Genomic DNA, 17,681 nt, shown 5'->3' with positions numbered 1-17,681 from the left:
CCACTCTTTAAACCCAGGAGATTGGTGAAATTCCATGGGAAGCAAAAAAGATATACAGGATGATCTGAACTATTAACTGAACTAACTTGCTGCCCAAACTGGATGAACTAAGGGCATGGAGCCTTATGCATAAACCCAAAGCCATCATTCTCACAGAATGGTTAACCCTTAAAACTCCTGATGCAAATATCGCCATTCGGGGATACTCCATTTCTAGGAGAGATAGGTCAAAGAGAGGAGGAGGGGTGTTATTTTATATTGCACACACCTTACAATTTACACTGTTAAATTGCCCCCCAATCCCACCCTGTTTTGAAATCCTAGTTGGCAAAATCTGCCTCCCCTTTCAAAGCCCATCAGAGTTGCTGGCATCTACTGCCCCCCTACAGCCCCTCTACAGTCCCTGACTGACATCACTCAGTTTCTTGCCTCCATTTCCTCTTAGAATGAGAAGAGTGAGCTGCTGGTTCTTGGGTATTTCAATTTCAATTGTCTTGACCCTAAAAACCACAAAATCCAGTTACAACTCAAGTCACTTAACCTAATGCAACTCATTTCCCAACCCACAAGGACAAACCTGAAATCGCACAACCATTCCTTGATAGACTGGATTCTCTCCTCAAATCTCAGCAGAATCCATTCCTCTGGCATCCTTCCTGACATTTTAGGTGACCATGCAATAGTGTAAGGTAAATTAAACCACCCCAATCAAGCACTAAAGATCTCCTCACTAGAGCATTTAGAAACTTTAACTCACAACAGTTTCTGGATGACCTTACCAACTGCCCTTGGTACAGAATCAACTTAAATCCCGACCCTGATTCTGCACTCGACCATTTCCAATCCGAGTTCTTAAAACTCTGTGATACCCATGCTCTACTACGCAGAATAAGAGTACGGGGGGCCACCTTCCGTGTGTTACAACTGACCGTATAGCACTCTACCAGTTCAGGGATGCCTTGTGGAAAAGCTACAAAGTAACTGGCACTACCAAGGATCTCAATCCCTACAGTTGCCTACGGAACATGTGCACAAGGCAAACAAGACATGCAAAAGCACAATATTACTCTGTCAATCTCCACCAGAATACATCAAACCCAGATAACTTCTGGAAGGTTATCAACAACATATTCCAGCCTTCTAACCATCAACAACCAAGTAATATCACTAAGGAGGATATTACTCTGACAAATCCCACTGACATTGCAAATGCATTCAATGAGTACTTTGTGGGGTGTGCCACTAACTTATTAGCGAAACGCAACACAAACCACAAACCTGAATCTCATCCTGGGAGTGCCCACATAGCCCCACCCCCTCCCAACACTGCCCACAATTTTCAATTTGTCCCAGTATCTGAAGAGGTGATTACACAAGCGCTCCTCAAATTAAAACTAAGCAGCCAATGTGGATCTGACTTACTGCAATCTAAGTTCCTAAGACGTAGTGCCCCAGCCATTGCCAAACCGCTTGCTTCCCTAATCAACTCTATCCTGTCTGCAGGCCATATCCCTAAGACCTGGAAAACTGCCAGAGTTGTCCCAATCTTCAAAAGTGGGGACAAAAACACTGTCTCAAACTACAGGCCAATCTCTCTTCTCATATACACACAGAAAGAAAAGGAATCCCAGTTCGGGCACTCTGTCATAGGCTGGATGTGTTATGATAGTATTAAAACATATAACTTTATTGATATCCTATTAAAATACTGGTGATTAAAACGAACATTAAACAGATAGTTGTATCCTGTAGTGCAAGCTGACGTTAGACCGCCCAGAGTACCTTTGGATGTGAAATGTGGGTGTGGGGCTCTTTCCTGAAGAGAGGAGACATACTCCTTTCAATGTCCACTTGACCAGGACATTCAGAAAATATATGATGATATATTAACACAGCGGTGCGCAATGTGGGGGCGCGAGACTGACTGCGGGGGGCGTGGGGTTTACGGAGGCCCTGTGCGCTTCCCGTAGGCACTTAAATTAAGTGCCAGGGGAGCTGCAGGGCCTCTGTAAACCTGACTTACTTTGGCTCCGGCGGCTTCTTAGATGCGTCGCCATGGCAACGCAGCGTCATTTGTCATGTGACATCACGTTGCTATGGCAACGTGACATCATGCCGCCGGAGCCGAGGTAAGCGGGGTTGGAGGGGTGGGGAGTGCGGAAAGAGGGGAACCGCCGGCAGGGGGGTGCAGGGAAAAAAGTTTGAGCCCCCCTGTACAGATCAAGGAATACTTTCTAATCCCTAGGGATAAGTAATTAGAAAAGGGGGCTGAAAGGATTTGTGTGACCTTTAAGAATGAGTACAAAAATCTCCTGTTTTGCAGCCTCTTTGTTCATTTTTGTAATTCTTGGACGTTACTTCCATTTTTGCACCCGAACTTTGCATCAAAAGTGTTGTTCACAGTATTTTTCTACAGATGACCTTCACTTAACTCCTAACAGACACTAGCATGTGTCATATGTTACCTACTCTATGTGATGTTGGGAAACATCTCCTGAATTAGCTACAGCTCTCTTGTATAGTGACTTTTTAAATTATTGTTTCATTGATTTTTTCACTGATTTTTTTCACTATTTTTCACTTGGATTACCTTTACACCACATATGCCTTGAGCATAATTAATTGCTGTCACTTTATCTATATGTATGTAGTGGGGTCCCCCTTACCTGCCCAGAGGTGGGGTAGCTGCCCTGCATCGGCCCACGGGTGCCCCGGGTAGTCCGTTGAACTCTGTCACATCGGGCGAAAGTTGCGGCAGCCATCTTGGAATGGCTCCGCAAGTGACTAAGGAAACTACAACTCCCAGAAGCCTCGGGGTGGGTCACGTAGGCCGTCCCAGCCAATGACGTCCCTGACGAAGTGAGAGCACTCACAAAACGCGTAGTCCTGTGTCGGTGGAGTTGTGCTGTTTTTGAACACTGAAGCCACCGTAGCCTCTGAGGAAAGCTTCTGTCATAGGCCTTGCGACTGGACGCGGGAGCAGAGGGCATCCTAGAGGAGCTAACACAGAGGTTTTCGGAGGCTGGATGTGTTTAACCCATATGTAAGTTCTGTATACTTACTTTTATTTATAATAAAGTATCGCTTTTAATACCTATACATGTGGACGTCGCCCCTATTTTGGAGTGTGTAAAGAAGGACCACCCCATGAGAGGGATCTGCATTACTACCCCAGACTGATCCTAGATGCTATGGGAATCGTTTGTAGGAATGATTTAAAGATTCTGTGATAGGATTGACTCACACATGCCTGTGTGAGTAAAGCTGCTTTTAGCTACTATCAGCTTTCTGTCTATTATTTTGTTATTTCCCCGTGTATATGATTTATTATTCAATTTGTATTTACTTATATATATTTTTTTCATCTCTTGCTTATTCCTGTGCGCTCGCCACATCTCTACAATCAGGCATCGATCCCTACTAAGAATAGTATTGTAGGGACTCTCCCTCCTAGGGATCCATAAACCGCGCCATTGGACAGACGTCCACTCGGCGACCTGCGGCCTTCAGACAAGACCGCAAGGGACCACCACCTGTAGGGCATAAGGGGAATTTTGCAGACCCCACAACGTGGGACCATGGATGTGGCTCTGCTAACATAGGATCCCTCCCTAATTCCCTGGTCGTAGCCAGGAAGGTACCCACCGTGCACCACCATACCTCAGGGAGGGTAGCGCTACCTTCATACACTTTGGGGGAGGAATTGTTCTGCGGACACCAGGGTTTTAGGTACTTTGGGGGAACACACAGGGGTACTGTGGTACTGTGTTACTCTGTTATTGTGTTATTGTATTGTGTGTGTACTGTATTATTTGCCATACTGTGAGACCACAGTAAAGACGAGTTATATAATATCTGGTGTGATATTGTTTATTGCCGAGTATATTGTTTCCTATGGGGAGTAATCTCGCTTATGCTGAGATCCTCATAGGTGGAGGCGCTGCACTGTGAGATATATCACCCAGGCTTCCCAGAAGTGGAGGCTTTGGCCTCCTGTGAGCCTCACAGGTAACAACAGCATGCGTAATCACAAGCGGGTTTCCTTAGGCATAGGGAAATGGGGTTACATTTGGAGGCGCTGCTGAGATTCAGACCTGGGGTGCCCGATCTAAATTAAAGAAAATCAGATTAGGAGGGGGTATATCCCTACCGTCCCGTTAGAGGGTCCATGAGTGGGCCTGCAATGCTGAGCACCGCCCCGCCACGTGGTCGCCGTCGGCCAGGTTCCAATGTCACTCTCCTTATATGATGTGTGCTTAACATTGGACCAGAATCCAGGGTTCGCTGATGCCCACCTCTTAGATCTAGACTGGGATTCCACCCTCCTATGGAGTATGGTTCTAGTTAGCTGCTGCCGTGATATACCAGAGGAAAATGTTCCCCAGTTCCTGCCGCTTCCTGGAGCTCCGCCCAGCGGATGACTCCTCATATACCCCGAACTGACCATAAAAATGGAGAAGTCTAGTGTCTGCCCTAGCGTGGAGGAGCCTTGGGTGGTTACGTCTTTTCCATCCCAAGGAAGTCCCAGCCGGAGTGAGGCCAGCGCCACGTCCGGCGGCAGCCAATGGTCGAAAAGGAGCAGTCACAGTTCCTGCCGCTCAGTTGGAGGATAGGTACTCGCTGAGGCGATACAGCAGCTGGCAGGGAACCTAACCCAGTCATCACAAGCCCACCACTATCGCAGGCTATAAGCTTTCTCTGGAGTGCGGCCTATGCCGTTGGGAGAAGAGGAATTTAAGGAGTGGAAGGACCATGTGGTGCAAGTGCAGCCAGAGTGGTCCTGCTCTGACGCAGTCAAGAGGCAGCGAATCGTGGAGTGCCTGCGGTCCCCGGCCGCCAGTATAGTGCGATTGTACTGGGAGTGTCATGCAGAGGCCGATGCCCAAGCCCTGATCCTGGCCTTAACTGAAGCTTACAGCACTAAGGACAATGCCATCACTTTAATGGCCCAGTTCCATGCCCTCAAACAAAATGAGAGGGAAGATTTATCGGCGTTCCTCCGACAGCTTCAATTGGCACTATGGACCCTGATCTCCAAGAAGATCATTCGAGTGTCTGATCTAGACGACTTCTGAACCAAACAATTTCTGCGGGGGGCATTGCCTACACACCCGGTTGCCGTCAGAATCAGCTACTGAGAATCCTCCTAACTTTGAAGACCTAATGGATCAAGTACAAGATCAAGAAGTTATCCTGCGATTCCATACTTCCAAGACATCTCGGGAGTCCTCCAAAAGGAGAGAATTAAGTGGCGCCATCCAGGAAGCCTAGTGTGAAGGAGAATCCTGAGGAGAATACCCCCGAGGACCCTCCACGCCAGCCCCCCTCCCCTGACGCCTCTGAGCTCGGCCCCCTACCCCAGCTCAGGTGCAACTGAGGTATTTGCTTTTACACCTGCAACAGAGAAGGTCACTTCGCAAGGGACTGTCCAATGTCGGGGACCCCCACCCCCAGAGCCATGGCATTCACCGTTCACCCGATGGTGTGGCTGTCCACCTATTCAGACAGTGGCCCCGTGGCTAGACCTGAAAGGGAGCACCAACAGGATTTACAAAGGAAAGATTCCTCTATGATGCACTCTACTTCTACTAATATTCAAAATAATAAAGTTTTATTAGATCAAAAAACACAAAACATATAACAATTAAAACGTATACAGGAATTGGTATTTAAATAGAAATTGGAAAAGGATTTATTTAGGGGCACACGAACGCTGAATTAGGTTTTAATTGTTATATGTTTTGTGTCTTTTGAACTAATAAACTTTATTATTTTGCATCATAGGGGAACCTTTCCTTTGTAAATTTATAGTATCCCTCTTCCCTGATAGCATCCCTTAGCTGAGCAGAAACCCTTTTTTTTAATGTGTTGTTAGCACCAATAGGATGCCTGAGTAGAGTGCTGAGTAGGACCTGCGGCCATAGTACGAGTACTAGTCGAGGGAATCTATGCCTCCACTTTGCTGGACCCTGGTTCTCAAGTGACGATCCTCTACCGGTCTTTCTATGATCTGCACCTCCAGCATCTGCCTCTGCAGTCGGCAGAGAAAATGAAGTTATGAGTCCACAGTAGCGAAGACTACCCCATCGATGGAATAATTCAAGTGAGGCTGGATATACCGTAGCTTAACACCAACAAGGCTCACCCCATGGAAGTGGAAGCGTTGGTGTGTCCAGAACCCAGGGAACATCCGAATTCCCCATCATACTAGGGACCAATGTGGATGTGGTGCGATCCTTGATACGGGCATACCTTAAAGAAGATGGGGAATTACCCTTGTCATCCTTGCTGATTCATCCTACCTTCAAAGAAGAGTGCTACCGAATTTCTGCCCAAGAAGGGTTCTTCAACCTTGAGAAGGGGTTGACAGAGATTCCACCAGGGGGAGTGAGACACATGGCAGCCGTACCTAACTTCCCTGCCCATGATGAAAGGGACTGGTACTTCTCACTGGAATCAAAAGGGGAAAGAGGGGAATGGAAATTGGTCCTGCTCAGCTGAAGAGATGAACTTTCTGGAGTGGTGCTATCTCGGATAGAGACTGTGAGTATTTGGGGAAAGAAAATCCCATGTGATGAACACAACTCCACTAATAATTATACATTTCAATTTTATTTAATTTACTTTGAAAAAAGAAATTCAATTAAAACCTAAATAATAGCACTTGCCGCGCTAGATTAAAAGAATATCTAGATTGTATGATTTAATCCTAGTATGTTGGTCTCACCAGATTGATTGCGTTCAGAACACCTATTCAACATCTGTGGTTGTGAAAACCAACCCCCTTCCTTAGAAGGGAGTTCACAAAAGATATTGGCATGTCATAAGTACACCGTCCAGTATATCTTAAAGAAGTGCAATAGTGCCTGTTACATATGTAACTACTTATAGCACAACCGAGTAAGTTATGCAGGGGAGGCAATCTTAGACTAGTGGGTTCCTGATCCAGCCCACATCTTAGTTAACTCCCTAGAAAAAACAGGTGAGTCAGGGACTGTCACGCTGCGCTCACCACAAACAGGACTAGACCGCGAGGCTGAGGTGGGGATGTATATAACCGCCGCCCTACAACCACAGAGCCAGGTCCAGAAAGCGTTGTCGGAGTCATGGAGCTGGGTCGGGGCAGGAGAGTTCGGGGGAGCCGTGGTTTAGAGAGAGAAGAATCGGCGTTTATCCGAAGCCGTGATCCGGGGTTGGAGAGAGCGGGGATCCAATAACAAGCCGAAGTCCAGGGTAGAGAAGAGACAGGTCCAGTCCAAGCAGGGGTCACAACACGAGTCAGGCAAGGCACAGGAACAGACAAGATCCAAGAAGCAGCAAGCACAGCACAACAGTGTTTATGTCCGGCAAAGTGAAAGTGAAACAGGAAGGTATTTAAAGGGGAAAGCACCAATCAGGAACTAGCAGATGATGACCTCACATATAAGCCACGAGCCGATAGGGTAGTGCAGGATTGACTACTGGTGTAACACAGCTGATGCTGCTAGTGTTGTTGGCGTGCGGCATGCGCGCGTACGAGGAGTGCGACGCAGAGTGGGTGCTGTGGTGATACTGCGGGAGCACACCTCCGCAGATGAAGCATTGCGCAGCTGCGTGCGCACCGATAGCGGTCTGTGAATGTCAGAGGTACAGCCGCGTGACGTGTGCTGGGGGCGGAGCCTGGCAGCGATCCTGACAGGGACGAAGTATTTTATTTATACGAAATGCATTGGATGTAGAGGGCGCGTTCCTACTAACTTACTGAGGTCTGATGGCGATCCTGACAGTACCCCCCCCCCCTTAAGGGGAGGCCTCTGGACGACCCAGGGCAGGCTTCAAAGGGTATCTTTGATGAAAAGCCCTGACCAATCTGGAAGCATGTACCTGTTCCCGAGGGATCCATTCACGTTCCTCTGGACCAAAATCCCTCCAATGAACGAGGTATTGCAGTTTCCCCCTTGATACTCTGGAGTCGAGGACTGTCTGCACCTCAAACTCCTGTTGACCCTCCACAAGAACAGGCTGAGGTGGCAAGTCTCGAATGGATGATTGGGGATCCTGGATAAAGGGTTTCAAAAGAGAAATGTGAAAAGCGGAAGGAATCTTCATGGTTGCCGGCAATTTAAGCCGGTATGTGACAGGATTGATCCTCTCCGTAATGACGAATGGGCCAATGAATCTGGGTGCCAATTTGGGTGAAGAGACCTTGAGACAAATATTCTTCGTTGAAAGCCAGACCTTTTGTCCAGGAGTAAAAGATGGAACCTCCCGACGGTGACGATCGCTTGTTTCTTCTGCATACTGATGGCTTGTTCCCCTGAATCTTCTCCCAAAAGTCCTGGAGGCACTGGATTCTATCCTCGGCGGCGGGAACTCCCGAACTGGAGACTGTGGAAGGAAAGGCCGAGGGATGAAATCCATAATTCGTGAAAAAGGGGGACTGTTGAGTTGACTCCTTTCTAAGGTTATTATGAGAAAATTCTGCCCATGGGAGGATATCAGACCAATTGTCCTGTGAATCCGAGACAAAACAGCGAATGAACTGTTCTAAGGACTGATTGGTCCTTTCTGTTTGTCCATTCGTTTGTGGATGGTACCTAGAGGAGACATGAAGTGAAATGCCCAGATGTTGGCAGAAGGCTCTCCAGAATCTGGAGATAAATTGCCAGCCTCGATCCGAGACTATGACTTGTGGAGTACCGTGGAGTCTGAAAATCTCCTTGACGAAGACTTCTGAGAGTTTTGGCGCGCTGGGCAAACCTTTAAGTGGATGAAATGCGCCTGTTTAGAAAAGCGATCCATAACCACCAGTATGGTGTTCATCCCTTTAGAGCTGGGTAATTCCATGATAAAATCTATGGAGAGATGTGTCCATGGACGATCTGGAATTGGTAGTGGTTGAAGAAGGCCTGCCAGCCTATTGCGAGGCGTCTTATTCTGAGCGCATATGGGACAGGAAGCCACAAATCTTTCAATGTCTTTGCGCATGCCTGGCCACCAGAAGGTGTGCTCCAACAAGTCGATTGTTCTCCTGGTGCAAGGATGACCAGCGGTCCTGGAAGCATGACCCCATTCCATCACTTTCCTATGGAAGTTTGTGGGAGTGAACAGACATCCTTCTGGAACCTTGAGGCCTACAGGGATGTTACGTTGAGCCCTGGTAATGTGTGGTAAGGCGTCAAAGGTGTTGGCAGACAAAATACATGCGGGAGGAAGTATAGTCTGTTGAAGATCCTCTGCTCTATCCTCGACCAGGAATTGTCTGGATAGTGCATCGGCTTTTACGTTTTTGGAACCAGGAATATACGATATAAGAAAGTTAAAACGGGTAAAAAATAGGGACCACCGTGCCTGTCGTGACCCCAAGCGACGCGCACCTTCAATGTAGAGTAAATTCTTGTGGTCAGTCAGGATAGTGACTGGTGTCTCAGTACCCTCGAGAAGGTGTCGCCATTCTTCTAAGGCCATCTTTATTGCGAGGAGTTCGCGGTTTCCTACATCGTAGTTTCTCTCCACAGAAGAAATTTGTTTGAAAAAAAATGCACAAGGATGCAGACGGGCCTGTGGGTTTTTCCTCTGAGACAGTATTGCCCAACTCCTACGTCGGAGGCGTCCACTTCCAGCGTAAAAGGTAACCCTGGATCTGGTTGTACCAAAATGGGAGCAGAAGAAAAAGCTTTCTTTAATCTTTCAAACGCTCTGGAGGCTTCGGGAGACCAATGTGTTGGATCCGCCCCTGTTAGGACCAGTATGTCAGGCCAAAATCTGCACTCATGTTAAGCTTCCATTTTGTATGGTCATAACTAGTTAAGATTCTGTAGTCAGCCTTTTGCTGAAATATAATTCATAAATGCACTCAGTTTCTCTGCTAAATTGCATTTCCTTTCTTCCTGGTCAGGCTATTAATACGATACTTTTGTGTTGTCAATTTCCTGATGTTTTAGTTAGAATATAATAGAATGGTTCTCTGCAAGAAGCAAAATAGTGTAATATAGTTGCTAAAGACTCAAGGTCTCTTTTGATAACAGACAATGAATAAGCTATGTATTCAGACAATTGCTTGTATTGGAAAAGACATGTCCCAAAAGTCACGCCACTAATATGTCCTGCCCCTAGATCACGCCTCTAATCAAATCTACGCCCAAGACACACCTAGGATACGCCTATGTTACACCTAGGATACGCCTCTAACCAATATCTTTTTTTTTTCTGTATAAAAGTCATTACCCTATGAGTAATAAATTGGGACAAAGGATTTGAAACCTGGCATGCGTTACGTTTCATTTTGTTCGTCTCCCAGGCCTGAAAAGTTCATCAAAAATCGGAGATAACAGTGGCAGGGCGTGAAAACTTCTCCGGGGAAGTCTGCTGCAAACGGTGCAGATTGTGTCCAGTCACAAGGCTTCAGTTTTCTTTGCAGAGAATAGGTTCCTTTTGGTTCTGAAGCCAGGGGAAGGAAATAACAGATTTCCTTCAGTTTTTGGTGTCTAGAAGTGGGAAATTCACAAAGGTGGTGAGTATATATGTAAATTTTTATATATGATGCTTCACCCCTATGGGAATTTAATAGACCTAAATTGTGACTGAAGAATTGGGATAGGCCCTTTTAAACAGAATTTTTGGTAAGAGTCCAGTAAATTCTGTGCACGACTGAACTGTTATCTCTGATCTAGCTGAACGACCATTGTATATTGTGTAAGTATAAATGTTGCAATTATTTGTCATAATTAAGCTGTTTTTCTATAAGCTACTAATGATTTATGCTGGTCTCAGAAATCAATCAGGAATAATAGCTCAGAATAATGGTGTCTGTTTTAATTGTGGTGGTTTTGGTCATTGGCAGAGAGTGTGCCACTATCAGTCAGAAGCAGGGAAGTGCTGCTTTGCCCATGGGGGCTCAGAGTGAAAGTCTCTGTAAAAAAAAAAAAAAACACCGCTACCTTATGTACTGTAAAAGAGTTTGTTTGTAACCTTGATGAATTCCTGAATGATTTCTTGTGTGAAAGTCATGCTGATTATCATCTGTACAAAAAATATGAATATTAGTTGCTCATGATGAAATCTAAATTTTAAAAGGTTTTAAAAAGGTGTACACCAAATATAGAGAGAAATACCTCACAACAAAAGGGGAGTATATTCAGCTCTGTCCCTGGTTATAGTTTGAAAGGTTTATTCGTCCTGGCCAGGCGGATACTTTTTAAACCGGACACATTTCTTTTCGTTTGTGGTATTTCTATCTTAATAAAAGGAGGGGCACAGCCTCTCTCTTACAGTTTAAAGAATGTGAAGCATTCACATTAAAATTAACTAGCTCTGTGCTTAAGCAGTTTATGGAACAAGGTAATGTAGAACTGTCTTCTTTTCCATAAAGCAGTAAGATAACACATTTCAATTTTATTTCTACAGGATTAAGATATGTCTGGGTTGTTTTTGTTTAAAATGATGGTAAGAGCTCACAAGCACTGTTTGAATTAATATATTGTATTATATATGTATATAACGCCATTAATGTACATAGCGCTTCAAAAGGAGGGTGTCCGTGGTGGCAGGTGCTGCAGGGAGGTTGTGTTGTGAGCGGAGTGTGGTGATATATGTCTTTAGCAGCATGGAGGTCATTAGTTATTTTAGCGAGAATTGTCTCCGTTAAATAAGCAGTGTAGAAGCCATACAAGACAGGTAGGGTCAAGCTTGCTGTTTTTTTAGTCATGGTATAACTGTTGCATGTTTGAAGATATTTTTTATTTAGCTTAAGAGAAGGCATAGTTAAAACGGGATAGCATAAGATGTATTGATGGAAGTTTGCAGGAATATGAGATTTCTTGCAGAAGGCATTCAGGTGAATTAATGAAAGAATATTGCATGCTCTTGTAGGCATAGACTTGGTGTTTATAAGTACTGTAATTTAAAATATTCCCGTTATTTAATTTTTGAAAGACCATACAAAATGCAGTTTTAGGACAGCGTGGAAAGCTTCATATTTAACATTAAACTAATGTTACAATCCCCTGCTTGAGGATTAATCCAGCAGTTAATATGAATTAGACAGTGAAACCCATTGGAAACAAAAGAAAACAGCGCACAACGCCAAATGGTGAAGCAAGTTCAACAATATAATTCAAATTAAAGGGGTAATATATCTGCGTACATAATAAAGGTTGGTAAAGTGCATTTAGTGTGTATCACACTGTTTACCACTCGGCAGCTGTTGTCAGGAGAGTCAGGTGCTTGCTTCTCTCAGCTAGTGCCACTCCGTTGGTTCTGGGGCAGGACGTCAATCTTTTGCTCCCAAGGGGGTTTCCCTTCACGCAGCCAGGTTCAGCTGAAGGTATTGGTGCTCGGTGAGATCACTCCGGCTTCCAGGCCGTCTGGAGCAGCTCCTGTACCTCAGCAGGTGGATCCTCTGCACAGAGGTTAGACCGCAGCTTGCAGGGGCACACTCGGCGTGCCACGATGCCGCTCCGTCGCGGGACGCTGTGTGATGACGTCCCTGTCTCCACAGCAGTGGTGGAATCGGCAGGGAGGTGATACAGTCTCTCAGAGTCTCTCACAAAGGCCCAAAACAGCACACAGGATTGGTAAAATCAGGGCAAAGCCAATGAATAGGCAATAGTCAATATAGGCAGATATAAGGCAATAGAAAATAACATCCAACGCGTTTCGTAGAATTAACTACTTCCCCATTTTGTTCGTCTCCCAGGCCTGAAAAGTTCATCAAAAATCGGAGATAACAGTGGCAGGGCGTGAAAACTTCTCCGGGGAAGTCTGCTGCAAACGGTGCAGATTGTGTCCAGTCACAAGGCTTCAGTTTTCTTTGCAGAGAATAGGTTACTTTTGGTTCTGAAGCCAGGGGAAGGAAATAACGGATTTTCCTTCAGCCCCTTTTTGGGTTAAATCCGTAACTGCTTTGACCTTGTCGGGATCCATGGCGAGTCCAGTGTCCGAAATAATATAACCGAGGAAGGAGGTTGAAGACTGACGAAAGTGGCATTTCTCCAGTTCGGCAAAGAGCTTATTCTACCGTAGCCTTTGAAGAACTTGTTTAACATGTACTGGATGTTCCTGAATGTCTTTGGAGTAGATCAAAATGTCATCCAGGTACACGATCACATGTTGGTCTAACAGGTCCCTAAAGATTTCATTAACGAAGTCTTGAAAGACAGCTGGTGCCTTGCAGAGACCAAACGGCATCACTAGATATTCGTAGTGCCAATCACGAGTATTGAAGGCCGTCGTCCACTCATCTCCCTGCCGAATCCTTACCAAGTTGTAGGCCCCTCGTAGATCCAACTTGGTAAAGATGTTGGCGCCTTGTAGCCTATCGAACAGTTCGGAGATTAACGGGAGAGGATAACGATTCTTTACGGTAATCTTGTTGAGGCCGCGATAGTCAATACAAGGGCGGAGCGAGCCATCCTCCTTTTTACAAAAAAGAAGCCTGAGCCAGCAGGTGAGGAAGATTTTTGAATAAAACTCCTCTGAAGATTCTCCTGAATGTAGTCTTTCATAGCTTTAGTCTCAGGCAGAGACAGTGGATAGGAGCAACCTCTAGGCGGAATGGCACCGGGCAACAAATCGATGGGGCAGTCATACGGGCGATGCGGTGGAAGTTCCTCTGCTTGCTGTTTGTTGAACACATCCCGGAAGTCCTCGTATTCTACTGGAAGTTGTACTCTGTTGTACTCTGTCTGGATCAGGTACAGATACTCCCACCAAAGTCTTTGAAGGGGGTAAGCAATGCTTCTGACATTGAGGGCTCCAGCGGATAGGCAAAGACTCCGTCCAGTCGATTAGGGGGTTGTGTGTCCGCAGCCATGGAAGCCCCAGTATGATGTCTGCTGAGCGGGCATGAATGGCATCCAATTGTATAGTCTCAGTCAATATCTGGATGGGTACAGTCTGAAGGGAGATGAACGGGGGTTGCAGCGGACGGCCATCTATTGCTTCGAGAGCCACGGGACGATCCTTAAGTACCAAGGGTATTCGGTGTCTCTCCGCGAATTCTTGGTCAATAAAGTTTCCCCCCGACCTGGAGTCCAGAAAGCCCTGTGTCGTGACTCGGAAGGTCTCTCCGGAAATGGTGATGGGGAGGTTGATCCTAGTGGAAGGTTGCACGGGTGGTGAGGATGCGGTGCCCGGCGTGATCCTCCTGACTTTTACTGGGTTGTGGAGTTTTCCCGGTCTCAGCGGGCAGGTAGCCAGTAAGTGCCCATTGTTCCCGCAGTATAGGCATAGACCTGCGCGTCGTCTGCGCTGCCTTTCACCAAACGAAAGCCTGGTCCCTCCTAGTTGCCTAGGTTCATCTAGCGTTGGTGCTTTAAGAGGAACAAAGTCAGCTTGGTAATTACCAGGAGAAGGAGGTAAGTCCAGGGGTTTAGCAACAGGACTGGTAGCGCAGGGAAGCAGTCCCAAAACAGCATCGCAGGCGAGGATAGGATCCTGCTCTCTTATGTACTGGTCCAAAGACAGGGATAATTCATGAAAGGTATCTTTATTCTGCGCCAGTTTCACAGGATTTACATCTTCCCAGGTCACAGGGGAGCCAGGGGCAGGAACATAGGAAATCATAGTCTGTTTTAATTCCCTAAGGCGCTTGGCCTTAATCAGGAGTTCTTTACGGAGCTCTTTCCCAGACGGGGTTAGGCCAAAAAACAGGGACTGGTTTTCAGGCGGAGGTAGTCTCTCAAATATATACTGATCTTCAGACAGGGGCTGATTTACAGACTGGGACAGGTTTTCAGACAGGTTTTCAGCTCGATCATCAGCGTCCTGCTCAGGTCAATGGCGTCGTCACGTGACCCTCCTTCGTGTAGCTGAAACCGGAACCGGAATACCTCGCATTCAGTGTTCAGCGAGAGAGGTCCCTCCGAGAAACAGTGCCTTGAAAGTCCTCTACATAGTTGTTTTACGGCCGTGATAACACACACGAGAGCCAAATTCTGACTGCAGGTAATAACAATGTTCGTGGGCAAATGGCGGCCTCAATCTTAACCACGCCCTTGATCAAGCTGTTGGCACATGAGAGCCTATCTCATACATGCTATTGATTGCTGAACTTTTGCGAGTGGGCATTTGAAAGATTTTATGTTCCTTTAATACAATTTTTATTATGGTAATGCACTAGGTGTGCGCCTGTTTTTTTCTTTCCTTTTTTCGAGATATGAATAGGGACTGGTGATCCCTTTGAAACGGGCTGCAGGAACCTGGAGTTACTACCATTGGAACAGGACTTTGTGTATTGGAAGTTTTTTTTTTTTTAATTTTTTATTCTATTTTTTGGTACTTTTTTCATTTTTTCACATATTAATAAATATTTTTAGGTGTCTAATCAAATGTACATTTTATAGGTATTATTACTTTAATTTTAAATTATTTAGTGATTGTATCATATATTGTATTATTTTATTGTCTGTATCATAGTGTATTAGCCAATATCTAGCCGCCCCACTAAACGCACTCATGATTAGCAATTGGTTCTTCTATAATTTACTTTAGTCAGGATATTATAGAGGCGCTACTTCATTTTGATAAAGTTGCATTTGTTGCGACGAAACGCGTCAGGGACGTCACCTACGACATTACGTCATCACGTAGTGTGCTCCTTTACGGCCGGGGAGCACATGCAGTGAATTCAAGGCCAAACTCTGATACCAATACTATTTGGAGGATTTCGAGTGAACCAGAGGGACAGCGCTGACTGAGTGATCTTATCCAGCGAATTTTGGACTCCCTGCTGCAGTTTGGACATGCCTGGTGGTGATTATATATCACAAATTGCTTTATATTGATTTTAACCTTGTGAGTGTTTTTAATCCCTCCATCCACCCTTCCCCTACATTAAATGTTACAGTGTTACACTATGGGGCGTGCGCTCTCTGTTTTGTTTTCTCTGTAGATTTTGCTGTGGAGCTGGTTACTCCATGTGAGAGCTGCCGTGGACCCCTGGGATCTGTACATTTTGTTCTGGTGCTATTTGTCAGGACTCTATACAGGTTTTGAACATTGGACTCTTTATTACCTTATATTTACATGTTATCTTGTGTAATATTGTTCTAGTTTTATGCTGCTTGCTGTACACTATTAAATGTTATATTATTTATAATATAATCATATTTACACATTTATTGTTTTATATTAGTACTATAATATTCACCTTTTGGCGCTACTTTTTTTCTTTTTTATATATATATATATATATATATATATATATATATATATATATGCACCCATTTAGCACAATATTCACAATTTTATGAGCGCAAATTTTTATTTTTCTTAACTCCCTAGAGTATGCAAAAAAAACCTCTAATATTGTATATATAGAGAAGGCTATATTAGAGCTAGTGGATTCCTGATTTGGCCCTCATCTTGGTTGATTTACTCAAGATATACAAGTACATACATATATAGCTTTGGTACAGTAAGTACGGGAAAATCTTATCTAAAGCTAGTGGGTTCCTAATCCGGCCCACATTTTAGTTACTGTAACTCTTCTGGAGATAAAGACATACAGTATACACATATACATAGAGATATATATATAGAAAACCACATGTACAGATATTATAAATGGACTCACTAATAGGGGTCCCAAACAATACATGCTTTCTGCAAATGTGTATCAAAATACCCTCTGAGTCACAACACCAAATGGTGATGTTATTGGGAAACAACTCCCGATTATGATCACTGGGAACCCCACATCAGTCTGATATAGCATGATGCTATGAAAGGTGTTCTTAACCTAAGAACATTGGAGGTGTGCAAGGGGTATCTGATTGAAACAAGTTATCTAGCTGAGGTTAGTGGGTTCCTTCATACGGCCCACATCTCATTTAATTAGCTATAGAGCAAGAAATTTGACTGGTGTACGCAGATTGAGACATCTCATGTTAGTACGTTGGCGCACACATGCACAATTTAAAATGAGATTTCCCTGCGCCACGTTTGTTCCAAACAAGCCATTTACAGTATGGCGGTTAGTTCATAGGCTCCACAGTATCTGGCTTCCAGATCTGTATCAAGAATAATATTATTAATCAATCCCTTTGCGGCCAGGGTCCTGCAACAAGTGGTGCTACCCAACAAGTGGACTAAGAGGTTGCTCAGAGCCCCGACCAGTTCGGAAGGCCCCATTTCTCTTCTATCCCAGGGCCAGCATTGCTGCAGGTGGCAGTGATTGGGGTGCTGGTGCCCCAACTGCCCTTCACCTACCCCATCCAATAAGGCCCATGCCCCTAGTTCTCATGGGCTCTCTATTTGCAGGGCAAACGTTGTGTTTGCTACACACCACTAACCCCCTACATCCTGTTGCGAGCATGACAAACTGTTTTTTTCCTAGGCAATATCAAAGTCTGCAATGAGATCTAAGGTATCAGCTCCCATCGTACAACGCACATACGCAAACATTAGTTATGGTGAGAATTACAGGAACACCTCTTTTAGATTTGGAACTTTTCTAAAAAAAAAACGTTTTATATTGTTTTCCTAATTTCATTTTAAACCACATCTCCAACAAAAGTTTTCAGCCGTATCCAAATGTGTCGCTTCTAAGTAGCCGCATATTTCTAAATATATATGCTACTGTGACCCATCGGTCACTGCAATGACACGAGTCAATATTTGTTCAATCTATACACATGGGGTTTTCCGGTTAATAAATCACCTAGCTGCACAGTATAAATGTTACTGACCAAATGCAGGTA

Source organism: Ascaphus truei, chromosome 8 (assembly GCF_040206685.1).
Source record: "Ascaphus truei isolate aAscTru1 chromosome 8, aAscTru1.hap1, whole genome shotgun sequence".
Classification (NCBI taxonomy): Eukaryota; Metazoa; Chordata; class Amphibia; order Anura; family Ascaphidae; genus Ascaphus; species Ascaphus truei.
Note: the sequence above shows the minus strand (reverse complement) of the source record.